General features: G+C 35.7%; 1 pseudogene; it reads right to left on the minus strand.

The window, feature by feature from the left end:
• LOC119576631 overlaps nucleotides 1-14748 on the minus strand; it is a 35568-nt pseudogene that overhangs the window by 12207 nt on the left and 8613 nt on the right.

Genomic DNA, 14748 nt, shown 5'->3' on the forward strand with positions numbered 1-14748 from the left:
TTCCCTTTGAATGCAGAAAATATGTGTTTCTTTTTCTTTTTAATACTAATAAACAAGGCATGTATTCTTGCCATTTGTGCCGATTGGGTGAAGAGGCCAGCCTGAAATTTTGGAGGCTAAAAAGGCTGTTGTGGCACACTTGAGCTATACATTACTTTCAGCATTGAGGAGTCTTCCCCTAAGCTTCCCATGTCTAATCCTGAGATTTTGAGAGGTAATCTTATACCCTTATATTGGGGTTAAGTTAAAAAAATATATTATAATATACAGTAGTTTACATATTGTAAAATATCAAGTGCATCTGTTAAATATATAAATTTTTACATGAAATGAGGCAATTTTGTTGCCACTTGGATTATATTTTAGTATTTACTCTACATACAGCAGAATATATCCCTTTTTTGGTCAAGTTCCTAAAATGTTTATATCATAATTTATAGCAACTGATATATTGTAAAGCAGCAAGTACATCCACTGATTATGTGCCCATTTTTACACAACATGAGGCTATTCTGTTGCCATTTGGAATTTATCTATTGGGCTGGTAGGTTTACAGAAGACAAAAATATCTTCACTTCATAGGAAATATGACAAGCCTACTACAACTTTTTCTATAAAGGCTAGATTTAGATATATTTTTCACTTTTTTAACAACTATTAACCTTCCTGAACCTACCCTACTTGCGCACCACCAACCAGGGATTGTGAAGGGGAATTCATCCCAAGAAAAATATGCCCAACTCGTTAAATTTTGGGTTATGATTGAAATAGTTATTATACTCAGCTAAACTTGATATACTGCAAAGAATTTAATATATCCATTAAATTCATACAAAGCTAAGCTCTTCTGTTGTTATTTAGAATGTCCTTGTAGGTCTGGGAAGAATGAGGAAAATTATATTCTTTAGGAAATATGAGAAGAATACCTTTCAGCTTTTCCTAGGAGTGTTAGATTTATATATGCTATGCAGATTTTTTCAACTTTTTGCCCCCTACCCCCCCTATAATTAGGAGTGGGACTGCAAGCCATCAAGGGCTGGCCATTATCTCACAAAGACTTGCCTAATAATAATTTAGGAGATAAATTCAGATTTACATTCACATCTAATCATCTATGGGAACATATAGATACAGATGAACACAGCACTCATAAAACATTGGTAATCACATTTGTAAACTTATAATGCATATTAACCTAAACTACTTCTCATCCATAAAATTATACTTAGAAATATGAACCTTACTTTGTTTAACTCCAATATTGTAGTCCATCTGTTCTTCCAATGCTGAATTTTCTGGCCTATTACTGGCTGAGATTTCTCCTCGAAGATGCCATGGCTTTTCTGCAATAACATCCTCCTCGAGGGTGTTGATCATTCGCATTTCCTTCTCTCTCTCCTTCTCGTATGATGATTTTGTCTTAAGATGAAAGAAAACACAGTGAGTAATTATCCACTGATACAATCTGGAATGGTACAATCTCTTTCACATAACAGATTCCCTTCCTCAACTTCAGAAGAAAAAAAAAAGAATTGCAAGAAATGTTAAATAATTATCCAGGAGCTACCTCCAATTGCTTTTGGCCGAGTAGAGGCATTGTGGATGAATCGCCCTCATTATCTCTGTGTTCAGAATATCCTCGACCTCTTGATTCTGCATCATTTTCTTCATACTCTTCTCCATACTGTTCTTCCTCTTCCTCTCCATTGGTGTTGGCATTTTCACCGTCTGGAGCTTCATCAAAGAAGTCTTTGTACATAACTTCATCCTAAAAGGCAATAGATAAATATATATAATAGCATAAAATCAATAGCATCTAGGAAAAACAAAAATCTGCATAGGCACTTAAGATATATATATCTATATCTATATCTATATCTATATATATATATATTATATCTATATAAATCTATATATATTATATATATTATATATATATATATATTATATATTCAGGCTGGCCCATGGCCCATCTCTAATTCCTCACGACAGGTCTCGTCGAGCTGCCCAAGCCATGATCTGGGTCGTCCCCCAGATCTCCTCCACCCTCCCCAAAAAAGACTGCCAAATTTTAAAATTTAAAAAACCCTTTTTAAAAGGGGGAAAAAAAAAGATAAAAAAAAAAATTTTTTCCAAAAATTTAAAAAACATTTCCACCAAAAAAAAAATTTTTTTTTTTAAAAATTTTTTTCCCCCCAAATTTTTTTATTTGGGGGAAAAATTTTTAAAAAAAGATTTACATTTTTTTTTTTGAAACAAAAAAAAAAGCCACCCCCCCCCCCCCCCCCCCCCCCCCCCCCCCCCCCCCCCCCCCCCCCCCCCCCCCCCCCCCCCCCCCCCCCCCCCCCCCCCCCCCCCCCCCCCCCCCCCCCCCCCCCCCCCCCCCCCCCCCCCCCAAAAAAAAAAAAAAAAAAAAAAAAAAAAAAAAAAAAAAAAAAAAAAAAAAAAAAAAAAAAAAAAAAAAAAAAAAAAAAAAAAAAAAAAAAAAAAAAAAAAAAAAAAAAAAAAAAAAAAAAAAAAAAAAAAAAAAAAAAAAAAAAAACCCCCCCCAAATTGGGAACCCCCAATTGAAACTTTTGAATTTCAACTTTCCTTCTCAAAATTTTGATGCCCCCGGGTTTAACCCCCCAAATTGTTTTCCCCTTGGGTCCAAATTGCTATTTTCGCCTTTTTGAAAAATTTTCCCTCAAGATGAAAAAAATGCTCCGGCCAAAATTTCCTCTCGAAAGTGTTGGACTTGAATTTCCTTTTTTTCTCCCCAATGTTTTTGGCTATAGCCTGATATCCCGCCCCATCGGGGGTAAAAATTTTTCAAACAGCCTTTCCCCCTAAAAGAAAAAACAGGAAAAGTTAAAAAACCCCCCAACAAAACCCATTTTTGCCGTTAAAAGGGATTTTTAGCCAATAATCTGTGCAAATTCCTTACTCGGTCTCCATAGAAATTCCCCAAGCCCTCCCTTCTTGGGTGTTGGTTTTTTAAAACACGCCCAAACTCACAGCTTAAATTACTCGAACGCATAAAAACTTTTGGGATTGATTAAATAATTTTTTCCCTTCTTTTCTTATTTTAAATTTTAAAAATGTCAAACCTTGCTTATTAATAATATTATTTTAAACCCCCAATGCCCTTCCCTTCCAAAATGACAGCCCCCCGGTCGGGGGTGGCCCAAGCCAAATGGCGTCGGGACTTACAGGCCCAAAACCCCCAAAGGGGGGTTCCCCCCCAGCCAGCTAGGGGATACCCTATTGCAGTTCCCCCTTCAGCTTGGAAATGCCAGCCTAAACCTCTTTTGGGGTAAGGTTCCTCCTGTGGGGGACCCACGCACTGAACTTCCCTTGTCAACAACTTGGAGGGCTACCTGTTAAAAACTCTCAAAATACTCACCCCAACGTTCCCGCCCCCCAACATGCAATCCTATCGCTTGTCGGACTCAGCTTGGGGGGTTTGGGGTTCATTTTCCAGGGTTTGGTTTTAGGCAAGGGCAAGCCCAAAGAAAGGGCCTTTTTAAAGGAATTTTTTTTTTAAACCTCCTCATAAATTTGTGCGCCCTTTGCCCCCTTTCAGAGATCCGACCCACCCCCATGGAACAAAAATTATTCCATTAAAAGGAGCTTGGCATTCGTGGGCCTCAATGTCTCCAAGAATTCCCTTGCCCGAGCCAAGCCCCTGAGGTTCGATTTTAGGCAAAGACCCAAACGAAAAATTTTCCGCGGTTAATTCTGGAAGGCCAAACGGTCATGGTGAACCCAGGAATCCCCCCCCTTGTTGCCTCCCTAGGGTCCCACTGAGGGGGGGAATTTTGGAGACCCGCGGAAACCCCCCAGGGCTTTCCCAAAGAATGCACTCCAAACCCCCCTTCGGAGGATCCCCCCTCCATCGAATTCCGGCCATTAACCGTATGCGACCAGGCCCCCGGGGACGCGATACCAACCGAGTCCTCTTTTCGGGACCGCAAATCCGGGGGGATTCCCCGCTGGGGGTATCCCAAGCCTGGGGCCGCGCATCCAACCCAGTTGTCATGTTTTACCGCATTAAGTCCCCAGAACAATGGAAATCCTCATTGCTGCCACCCGGTCATTTGTGAGCCTTTTTTTTAATTAAATTTTTAACTGGTAGGGGGAAAAAACCCTAAAGAAGGGCCCCAAAAAGCATGCGCGCCCCTCAAGCCATAAACCCCATAACCGGGTTTACCCATTCGGGGCAAAGGGGCGGAAGGCTATGGCTCACCCTGGGTGGAATCGCTGGGGCCCGACCAGTGTCGGTGTCCCCACCCACGATTGGCCGTAAGGGTTTTACTCGAGAGGGCAGACCCAACCCCCTCCCTAGTTCCCGTGAAACCTATCCTGGAGGAGGGATTTAAGGCCCCAGAAAGAAACACCTGAGGTTAGCCTGGGTGGTATTCCGGGTTTCCCGCCCCCCTGCCGCCCCCCGGGCCACGACCCAAAATTTAAAGGGGGGTTGGCGGCTGGGGAAACCGCCAGGCCTTGGGGTTTCCCCCGAGGGTTTTTGCCCCACAAGCCATGGGGTGGCCTGCCGGGCCAGCGGAAAATAACCCTTCCAACTGCACCCGGGGAATTGCCCTCCCAGGGGGCCCCAAGCCCGCCTTACTTGCTGGGGGAGGGAAAAAACACTCCTCCCTCCCCCCAAATTCCTTATTTTGACGTTCCCAGTGGGTCCCCGGGGGGGAGAGGACTGGGGCCACCCCCCTGAGCCGCCCCATTTCCCCTTCTAGGGGCAGGGGTTTCAACCAAGTGGTTCGGGTTTTCCGGGCAATAGCAGGGGTAACCCTAAAGCGAAAGGATGCAACCCCTTTTAACCATTAGCCCAAATCGTTAATCCCTGCGGGGAAAGCCCCCCCCCAACAATAAATTAATTAAATATTTTCATTTAAAATTAATTTTTTTTTAAAAATAATTTTAAATTTTATATTTTAAAAAATTATTTTGGGGGGTAAAAAATAATTTTTTAAAAATTTAAATTATTTTTTTTTAAAAATGGAAAAATTTTAAAAATTATTACTAAAAAAATTAAAATTTTTAAAATTTTTTATATAATATTAAAAAATTTTAAAAATTAAAAATTTTAAAATTAAAAAAAATTTAAAAAATTTTAAAAAAATAATATTAAATAAATTATAAAAATATTAAATTTAATATTATATAAATATATATATATATAATATATATATATATATTTAATAATATTATATTATATATTATAAAAATTATATTATATATATAAAAATTTATATATAATTTTAATTATATATATAAAATATATATATAAAATATAAAATTATATAAAATTATATATATATAATAAATTTATATATATATATTATATATATAATTATATATATATATATATATTTTTTTTTTTTTTTTTTTTTTTTTTTTGCATTTTACCTGCCCCAATTAAATCTACAGGCTAAAAAAAATTTTTGGCAAAAGCTAAACAAATTCCCAAACATTTTTCCGCCAGTAAGGGAAAACCCATCATTTCCACTACTTTATATTCTCATTTTTTTAAGTTTTTTCTTCGGGTTTAACACTCAAAATTTAAATACAAAAGTTATAAAATATTTCCCAATAAAGATACAGTGGGTGAGTGGTGCTTGAATGAGTGAGTGAGTGATGAATGAGTGGTGAGTGAGTGAAAAGAAAATGGTACATTGAGAGAGAAAAGGTGGTCGACTTTACATAGAAAAATTAGATGAAACAAGAATACAAACACACGAAAGAAAAACAAAAAGGAAATTTACCTCTCATCACCACTGAAAATTTCGGCTATAACCCCTATCTTTTATTCTTTCTGTCCAAAAGGGGATTCATTATCAGCTATCCACTCACTCCCTGGTTTGGAATTTTTGAGTCAATTTGCTTCTTGAAAAGTTTGGGGGTTTTTAACGGGTTTTTTCCTTTCAGATCTTTCCTTTTCTATTTAGATCACCCCCTTTCATCTTGAACCTCCTCCTCCCTTTCTTTCCTCCTCTTCCTCCTCACCCTTTTTCCCTTTCCTTCGGAGTAAAATTCATAAAAGTTGTCGGGGCCCATCAGGTCCATCCCAAAAAATCTAGATTCACCCTGTTTTCAATACCCTGGGCTTTACAAGTAGTCATCCTCGCTGTCTTCTTCCCTCTCTTCCATCCCCTTTCTTCAGCCTCCCCCAAATCATCTTCATTACATCAAAATTTCAAAAACCACCATCTTCAAGTCTCCAACCACACTTTTTTCATCCCCCCGTCCCCCTGCTCCCCCCGTCTCCTCCACATCAAAACCCTCTTCTTCCCCTCATCTTTTTCCACCCCCAATTTTCCATTTGGCCACTCTGGCTTTTGGCCACCCAAAGTCCAGGTTGAGTATCTAACCCTCAAGGGGGGTCGGGGATGCCAAAGTCCCTTTTCTGTACCCCAAATTCAATCTGAAGACAAGTTTATGCAAATAAAAAATGACCATTAGAGTCTATAAAAAAAAAGACAGAAGTTCATTTTTGGGAAAAAAAATATCCCTTTTAAAATTACTGTTTTCAAAAAATACATCACTAAATCACCCCAAAATTTAAAAAAATGATTAGTTTTCTATAAAAAGAATTAAAGAAGTAGCTGTTTACCACTGGGATGGGGAGCTACCTGCACTGTCCATATGGTTTTGCCCTTTCCCTTAGTTTTGCTGTTTTAATTTTGTTTTAAAAAAGAGGTTCACAAACCCCTTAGTTACAAGGATCATTTCTAGGGCCAAACCTGTCTCACCCGTTTCCCTTTAATTAAAGTTATTTTTGATCATTATTATATCATTACTGATTTTAGTTTCTCTAAAATTATTAAAAGCTGATAAAAAAACAAAAACTTTTTTTTTTCCAAAAAATATAAATGTTTCTTTAAAATCCCCATTTTTATTTTCATAGCAAAATAAGTTCCCTTCCCCCGTTTTCTGGATTTCCACTTTATCTGTTTTTCTCCCCTTCATCTCCGAATTATCGCCCCAGGAAGGTTTTAGATTTTGGGGTCATGGTTTTTTTCACTTTTATGAAATCATCTTGTTTTTTTAAAGCCTCCCAATTACCTGTTCCAAAAAGGGTAATTTGACAACTAACTTTCCCCAAAAGTATTTTTTAAAATTTTTATGATGAATTCATTTTTTAAAATTTGATTAAAAATTTTCAAAAAATTAACTGAATTTCATAAATACTATTCTTTAAAAATTTTATTTTTTGAAAAATGGGATATAAAAAGGCCAAAATTTTGTGTTTTTTTTATTACTTAAAAAAAATTGAGTAAGATTACATCCCCCCCTTTTTAAAATATTAACTAACAATAATTCAAAAAAAACTTTTTTTCCCCAAACTTCTATGTAAAGAACCAAACGTTTTTTTATTAAATTAAAAAAATCCGAAGGTGAGTTTGGATTTCCCCAAGAAAAAAACTGAAAAATTATTAATCAAACACCCCTAAAAAAAAAATTAATAAACCCAAAATTTTATTTTCTTAATGCCACCTCATGTGGGGTTTAATCCCAAATCCGAAGGTTGAGTACGACTTTCTAGAAAAAAAAGGTTTAAAAATTTATTACAAAGAAATTTTTAAAATTAAAATTAATATTCTCGTTTTTAAAATAATTTTTAAGTTTTGGAAAATTTTTTCACTGTGGGTTTTGTTACAAAACCCACCGGACTTAATTTAGCTTTTTGGAATAACCGATAAATTCTTTGAAAAAACAATTTGTATTTTATATTAAAAGGAAGAAAATTTAAAATTTTTCAAAAAGCCTATTTAAAGAAGGGGTTTTTTTTTGGGACATTATTTTAGGAAATTGGGTTTTAAACAAGTATTTTTTGAAATTTATAAAAAAATTTCTAAATAATAAAAAAAAAACAAACCATTATATTTAAATTCTAAACAAATTATCTATAAATTTTAAAAAAAATAACAAATATACTAAAAACCCCTCTATTACTAAAAAAATAATAAAAAATTTTAAAGAAAAGAAAGGGAAAAAAAGGTTTGAATAGATTTAAACCACCCCATTATTTTTATATAATATTAAAAAAAATAATTAAATTAATATATATTATATTATTTTTTAATATTTATATTTAACTAAATAATAATAACTTTATAATAACATTATCAATTTACTCTACTCATTCTCAAAATTTATTTAAAATAAATAATTAATAAAATTAATTTTAAAATAAACTATACCTAAAATTATTTTATTAATAATAAACCTAAATTATAATTTTAAAAATTATTTTTTTTTTTTAAATATTTATATAAAATTTTTAATAAATCAACCTAAGGCCCCGGGGGGAAACCTAATTTGGGGGGCCGATAAGCCTGAGCCTCTTACTGGGACCATTCCCCCGATGTGGGGGGTGGGTCTCCCTTTAAGGGGGGGGAAGTTTGGGTTTGCAACACTCATTTCCTGTGCATAAGGCAATTTTTGCCACTTTTTGGGAAAAATGCAACCCAACTCGAACCTGAGCCGGAGAGTTGGATTTTACCTGGAAATCCAGGATAGCCATATAAGCGTTAGTAATTGGGGGGGAACGCCATCGTATTTTTTGGCGGGGAAATTCAGCCTACTACCTGAAGGGTTTGCCGGGGCATGGAAACGATGGGTTGGGGCCCGGGAACCGACACAGTTATGCCTAATAGAAAAACCAACGGTCTAAAAAGGTTTTAAGTGTGGGGGGGTATGTCGAACTTCTTTTCCCTGTTAATCGGGGGACAATGGGGTCTTGACCAACACTTTTTCCCCCGGCACCCCGGGGGGGGAACGGCCCGACTTGACTTTTCCGCATTTAAACCATCGGCCAACTAGGCCCAAGCCCCAGGTCTCCCGAACCCGCCATTTAGGACTTTGGGGGCCTGAGGGGGAACCTTCATCGATCCAAAGGCGGCGGACGTGGCCAGAAATTTTTAAATTGGTTCGGGTGCCGGAATCTTCGAGGGTCCCGGCCTGGAAAACAAGGGTTTTGGGGGTGCGGCCATGGGCGAAGGGACCCCCAAGTTGGTGTACTTATATTCCGTTTTTTTTTTAAATGGACCAAAAAAAACCAACCACACCCCTTATTTTTTATAAAAATTTGGGATAATTACATTCAGGGCATGTCCGGCCCCGGGGTTCACCTGAACTCAGGAATTTTACTTGATTCCGGGGTGAATTAGGGTTTTTGCCCCAGTCTTCCCCCGGGAGCCCCCGCCCTAGGTTTCTCTCTGGGACACCCCCGGGTTTTGGGGCCTGGGCAACCCCGGGTCAGGTTGGCATCGAGAACCTTCCGAGGAAAAAGGGCCCGTGGGTGTTAACCCTTTTCCCCAGGGGTCCTCGTGGCTGGAGCGAAGGGGGGGACCCATTGCGCCTCCCTCGGCTTAGCCCCTTTTATGATGTGGTTTTAAATTTTCTGCGTTGTTTTTTTTTTTTTTTTTTTTTCACACCACCACCCACACCACCCCACACACACAAACCACAACCCCACACACCCCACCCCAACCCACCACCCCACACACACCCCCACATTTATATATATATTATTTGTAGTATTCTGTTGGGTTTTTTTTTTTTTTTTTTTTTTGGGTTTTTTTTTATTTTTTTTTTTTTAAATTTTTGTTTTTTTTTTTTATTTTTTTTTTAATATTTTTTATATTAATTATACCCCACCCCCCAAGCCCCCCAACAAACCCACCCCACCTTTTTTAAATATGATTAAGGGATTTTCTCGGGTAGAACACCCAAAACCCGCATTTTTACATTTTCCCAATTAATATTAATAATATATAATTATAAAAATATTATTTTATATATATATATTTTATATATATAATATATATATTATTTAATAAATATGTTGTGTGTGTGTGTGGTGTGTGGGGTGTGTTTTTGGGGTGGTGTGTGTGTGTGGGTGTGTGGTGTGTGGTGTTTGGGGGTGTGTGTGTTAGGGATAGGTACACAACACACCCACCCACCACCCCCACCCCCACACATATAATTATATATTTAAAAAAAAATTTATATATTTTAAAATACATATATATATATATTATATATATATATATATATATTATTATATATATAATAATGTTGTGTGTGTGTGTGTGTGTGTGTGTGTGTGTGTGTGTGTTGTTATTATATATATATGTTATATATTTTGTGTATTATAATATTATATATATATATATATATATTATATATATATATATATATAATTTATATTTATACATATACATATATCTGTATGTATGTATGTATGCATGTATATATGTATCTATGTATGTATGTATGTATGTATGTATGTATGTATGCATGCATCCGTCTGTCTATCAATCTATCTATCTATCTATCTACCTATCTGTCTATCTACCTACTATCTATCAAACTTTTTATCAGTCTATCTATCTATCTATCTACATACACACACAACCCCACACACCCACACACACACACACACACACACACACATACACATGCATATAATATATATATATATATATATATATATATATATATATATATATATGTATATCTGTGTGTTTGTGTGTGCTGTCTGTGTTTATGTTTGTGTGTATGTGTATACTGTATTGTGTTTACATATATATGTATGTATAAATATGTGCACACACAAACATCTATTTATCTGTCAGTCTACATATCTATCTATCTGTCTGTCTAAATAATTTATTAAATAAAGGGTAAACAGTTTTTTAGAAAGGGAAAGAGAGAATAACACGAGTAACTAAGATAATGTGCGAATTTTGAGCTGTCTTTTTTCTCGATTATTTCAGTGTAGGTGAATATCTTTCTTAGAATCCTAAACATTCATTTAAAATCCTAGGTACCGTATTTGGGTTAAGGTGAAAAATATGTATTTCAAACCAGTCGCTAGTAATTTTACACAATATTTAAACTTTCTAAAAATCTTAATCTTAATATATATAGTAACAGACCACGGTGCCATCAGCATCCAGTGGTCGGCGTACAAAGTACGTATTTATTTAATTTTTACAAATGAATTGTAAATAACAAAAATTAAATTCAATAACCTTATTTTTCCTATTATATTTATTTTTATATTATATAATATATATGATATATAATACATTTTATGCATATTTTTTGTTCAATATAATAAATGATACTCAAAAGAGAGTAATATTATGCAATTCTATATATGTAACAAACTTCGCAATGATTGGTTAATCCGTTGTATGTAAATAATATTACATATACTATCATAAGTTTATATCTATTAAAACTAAGTATATAATAAATTAATGATAAAGGGGGGTGATATTAAATACACAATAGCAGGCAGATAAAGTTATCATATCGACATTAATGAACTCTCATCTCCGATTATCTAGCAGCGATATATAGGTATTATAGAATAATATGATCAATTCTTGAAATTATCTATATGATTATTAGTTACTGTATACATATTTTTTCAAATGAATAAATGAGTAATATCAATGCATTACTAATAAATCATGTAATTTCGCCATACTTGGTAAACCTTTACAAGTAAACTGCTACCTCACACTATCGTAGTTTATATCTTTTACAACAGAAGGATATATAATTTAGTGAGTAAAGGGGGGGTGGGCAATAAAACCCAAGCAAGGGAGATAAAGTTTCGTGCTGCGACATCTAATGACCTTCTCATTTCCAGATCTCTAGCAGCAGATCTCTAGGTTTTGTATTAGAAGTAAGATTGATCGAATGTCGTTTGAAAAGTTAGACAATAATTGCATTATTATTTACGTGTATCACAATCTCTTCAAAGTTTTATTATATACTAAGGCATATATATTCATACTACATATTACTCCCTTTTCCTTTTCGCTTCCCTTCATCCTCCGGGTTGGTTGAGGTATATCAACGACGTTTTTGCTCTCTGGTCTCATGACCCTGTCCTGTTCTTGGATTTCTTAATGGAGCTGAATTTTCTGTCTCCCTCCATCCGTTTCAAGGTGGAATGGGAGGTTGACAACAAGCTCCCTTTCTTGGACACTCCAGTTCTTCGCTCTGCTGACCACTTCGCCTTCTTTGTATAAAGGAAACCTCTGCACAGTGGAATGTGTATATACTCTTCTCGTCCCATCCACTCCATATTGCCGCTCTCTTCATCTGCATCCATGTATATATATATATATATATATATATATATATATAAAAAATTAATATATATATTATATATATATATATATATATTAATATATTTATATATATATTTAATATATATATATATATATATATATATAATACACACACACACACACACACACACACACACACACACACACACACACACACACACACACACACATACACACACACTATTTCATACCCCAACCTGAAGATGCTTTTCATTAATTTTACTTGTACTTTGTAGTACCATAAATGTTGTGACATCTACACTTATCATTTCAAAGATGTTGCAATCAGTATCACAGCTATTGCCAGTAACACGTTTAGACCAATTCTTGCAACAGAAAAAACAAGTTCATGAGTTCTGACGTTTTCCTGTCACTTATACACAAACTAAAATGACAATATGACAATTTCAAAACATGATAAGGGACGAGTTAATTTTTAAACAACTGTTAATTAACAAAAGTTGAATAGGCTGAATGATCACACAAGCTTTGGACTAATTACATTCATTATCCAGCCATTTGCTATAACTAGAAGGCAATCTAAAAAGATATCTTACATGCACTTTAATTATCCATTAACGAAAACCCCTACAACTTTCTTAAGACTTCCTGCTCCAGACCTTGCGTGCTTAATGCTTTATAAAGACCTATTATTTCCCCCTCGATTGGCACTTTCAGTCATAATGCTGCAAATTTTCTTATTCATACCATCTCTCCTTCAACAACCATTCTATAAACAATTGATCTTTTGTTAATGAAATCACATCCCTTAACTTCCAACATCCTATTACCATGGTGAGTTTCGATGTTGAATCGTTGTTCACAAACGTGTCTTGCAAGTGACCGAAGAGATAATAATCAGCAACACCCTTTATATTACCGAATTCAAACCTCTACATCATCGTCGGTACAGCGATGAACTTTCTTTTTTTTTTTTTTTTTTTTTTGGGGGGGGGCTAATCTGAATTCCATACTTTTCTATTTATGTTTGTATATATTTGTTTATTATTTTGTATGCATCTTATGTATGTATTATTTTGTAGATATTTTCTTCATTATTTTGCATGTATTTTCTTTGTGTGTATAATTTTGTATGTTTCTGCTTTATGTATTATTTTGTAAGTATCTGCTTTATGTATTATTTTGTATGCATCTTCTTTATGTCATATTTATGTTAACATTATATGTGCTGCGCATTTTTTGTATATCCAGAACCACCTAATTTGAAAAATTGGATCGTCCAACTGCACTACCGTTTGGTTGCTTGTTTCAGCATTGATGATGAAAGTTTACTACACCCTCGAAACTTTTGCGAAATTAATATGATATTCTTCACAGCCGCATTAATCTACCTTTCCATGCTGTGTGTGCGCATGTGTGTGTGTGTGTGTGTGTGTGTGTGTGTGTGCGTGCGTGTGTGTGTGTGTGTGTGTGTGTGTGTGTGTGTGTGTGTGTGTGTGTGTGTGTGTGTGTGTGTGTGTGTGTGTGTGTGTGTGTGTGTGTGTGTGTGTTTGTGCGCTCATGCATTCTTCTTGCGGGCAGGGTGACCACGCTGTTAAGACTCCAAAAGACATAGGAATATTTTGCCAGCTACCTTTCCCTTAAGGACATAATTTTCCGACACCAAGTCTTGCAGGGTTGTGATTAGTACTCGTAGGGTAAAAACATTCATGAATCCATGGTTTTATGGTGATTCTTAAAAAAAAAAAAAAAGGTTTAGGCCATACATATCTCTTGTATTTAGTGGCCACTCCCATGACCTTTAGCTTTGGTCATGTCTGTCATTTAGACATACTTTATGGCCGCTCTGTTCAATTTTGTGACATATCGCCTGGTCTGCGCGCCCTTTTTCTTGGGGTCTCCATGCTCTCTCCTTGCAACAATAGCTGCCTGAGATGTGATTTTTCCTCTGCTAGTGCCCGTATAGGTATAGTTGGTTATGTGATTTAAGTCCATGCTAGTTTTATGCGAAGGTCGCTTTCCTACTGTTGTTTTTCATCTTCATACTTGACTCAAGAAGGCAGTTACAGCCTCGGCAGTATTTAGAGGCATATGCTAAAAAAAGAATGATAAACATAAGAATACACCTATGGCCTCATCATCATTGTCATCATTCTCAGCATTGTTATATTTGCTTCAGTATTGTCATTCCCGTTTTTTCTGAATTTAGATTCTTACATAAAAATTCTTACATAACACTAACTCTCAGCACAATTTTTTTCTATACATGATATCCATCAAAACATTATGTTTTAAAGATATGCAGACGGTATCACATACTCTAATTAGCCTTTAGTGTATATAGTATTACGAGAGTCCCCCTTATCCATCGTGCATGGTTTTTGTATCACTGTTTTTCTGCCGAGTCGAAATAGGCCACCAGAAGGAAATTTTGCAGCGGCGTCAAAGGGGGTTTCTGGCTGAATAAGAGCCAAAGTCAAAATGTTTTATTTTGACTTCAATCAGTGAGACTTCGTAGGTCATGGAACCGAGGGTGTCGGAGATTGAACCGAGGGGGCTTGTGATTTGTTCCCTTTCATTCTGCACGATCAAGAGTGGAGAACTCATATAGCGTAATTAAGGAATCGAGTTT

The sequence above is a fragment of the Penaeus monodon genome, chromosome 9 (genome assembly GCF_015228065.2).
Source record: "Penaeus monodon isolate SGIC_2016 chromosome 9, NSTDA_Pmon_1, whole genome shotgun sequence".
NCBI lineage: Eukaryota > Metazoa > Arthropoda > Malacostraca > Decapoda > Penaeidae > Penaeus > Penaeus monodon.